Consider the following 2,443-nt stretch of genomic DNA (forward strand, 5'->3'; position numbering starts at 1 on the left):
CGAAGAAATGAAATATTTGCATGTGTCTCCCTTTAAAAACATTTGTAGAATTATAAACAATTAAAGTAAAAGATACATAATTATATAAATAAATTAGACAAACATTTGGCAAACGATTCATCAAATACCAATCAATTAGATAAGGCTTGCTTTTTTTAATCTAATACAACCAACATGCTGCAAATGTGTATCGGTAAAATTTAAAAGTTAAAAAAAAGAAAGTGCAATTCAAATGTTTTACTTATATTGTTATTTTTTCGTCATCAGTAAATTTATGGGATCGAATAACATAACAAATAGTTAGTATTACAGAAACAATTTCTACTAGAAATGAAATAACTATTGACAAGCACTTAATGTGCAATACTCTAATGTTCGTAAACCTTTTACAGAAAACAAACTGTTATTCAATTCAAATCAAATTTGTTTTTAAAATCTAACGTCAAGGTTGCAACATCCAATCCATGGAAGAAACACATTTCGTTTAAAATATTTGTTTGTAGAAAAATATTTGTCTCTGTGGAAATATTTTTACGCAGTAATACAAATTATTCTGTTGAATTGAAAATACGTAAATGACATTATAGAAACCAAAAACGATGTAAGCATATAGATATAAGCCGTGGAAAATGTTATCGTTAATTTATTTAATTAACATCAATATTGTTTGAAACCAAATATAATGGTAAGAGAAAATGTGTAAGATCTCGACTTATCTTATTTCAATATATTTCTGACACTAATGATATGTGTCTGGATTATCGATCAGCAACTCAAGCCTTCTTCTGAATTACGACCTTTACTACACCTAACTTTTCAGATGTACACGTCAATCATTCTAAAGATTAAAGTATATTCGTTAAGTTGTGTTAGACTTGTCAATATATCGTTGCATTATTTGTAATACTATGACAGTAATAGATGCTACTAGACATTCGGAATACAAGCAACAGTTGGTGCCAGAACTTTTCTGTAATCACAAATGCTAAAATATCATTTTCAAAATAATTTTTACTGACCGTAAATCGTTTATCATCTTATTCGATTTCAATGTCATTGCAAAACTAATTCTAGCCATATAAAATCTCCAATTTGAACATAATAACAATTACTTTGTACTCCTTTTTGATCCATTGGAACAAAAAGATTTGTGAGACCTTTGATACAATTTGCTTTTGTTAATTTCTCAGCTTTGAGTACAGACTCAATCAAACCGAGTCTCTTGTAATTTTGTTGTGATTAATGCTTCCGAGGGATCACTTTGTTTCCAGATTTGTTTTGATTGATGAATTTTTAATAGGTGACATAAGTGCACCTGTTTGATTGATTAAATATACCTTTGTCTTTAATTTAAACGTTGATACATTGCCTTACATGGTTGATCCATGATCGATATACTTTTTAACAATTGATGTTCATTTTCAAAATGTTTCTTTTCCCATAATATTAATTTACTTACTAAATGGATGAATAAGGGTACTTCTCCGTACATCAAATAGAACCAATCATGTTGATTTGTAAACACTTTTATATTCATATACTTTATAATTTTAAATAACACCAAAATCTAAACGTTGCCAAAGAATTAAAAAAATTATGTTCTGCTTTCCCGCTGTCTTCTAGAGTAAACGCAAATGATTTTGTAGAACTTGAGCAAATGAGACATGACATGCTTCTGACGAAGGTCTTACCGGTTGACGGCTGGCTCATGACCCTCTTTTACAAAATTGTAACTGAGGTAGGTTTCAGATAGTGTCAAAACTGAAAAAAATGCATATACTAAATAGCATTTTGTCGCGTATCCAATTAGCGTGACATGAATATATTATCAAGCTAGTCAGACTTCGGTAGAACCCAATTCCTCTTCATTTATCCATACCGTATGTGCAAAGAAAAGTGTTGTCAAAATTTTCAATAAAAATCCGTATAAACTTTGATCTTTACAACGAAATCACATGACAATTGCAGACTTTGTTTGATTGCGTCTGTACATGAGGAAAGCCCCAATAAAGCTTTAATCACCTATTTTGCAATTAGAATTTATTCATAATTGGCAAAATGTTATTTTCTAATATCCATATTCAATTCGCGTGGATATTATGTTAGGGGATACATATACATGTATATTAGATGTGTTATTGTAGTCAACATTGGAAACATTTATCTTAAATTGCGTTATTAAGCATGAAACATCAAACTATTATAGTAGAACTCCACACAATGATTTCGATTTTTTGTACATGTAAGTTTCTTAATGAATAGTTTCAGTTCACTTTATATTTGAATATTGACAATAATTTCACGGTTTTTAATTTTGACCAAGGCCGCCAGTCAAAACGACTGAATGTGTTAAGAAGTAACTGCTTTGAAATGTGCGTCTAATTTGAACATTTTAAAATTTAAACTGTAAACGTATATATGGGAAATATATATATCTTAATCT

This window comes from Ruditapes philippinarum, unplaced genomic scaffold, assembly GCF_026571515.1.
Source record: "Ruditapes philippinarum isolate M1 unplaced genomic scaffold, ASM2657151v2 ctg5393_1_1_1_1, whole genome shotgun sequence".
Classification (NCBI taxonomy): Eukaryota; Metazoa; Mollusca; class Bivalvia; order Venerida; family Veneridae; genus Ruditapes; species Ruditapes philippinarum.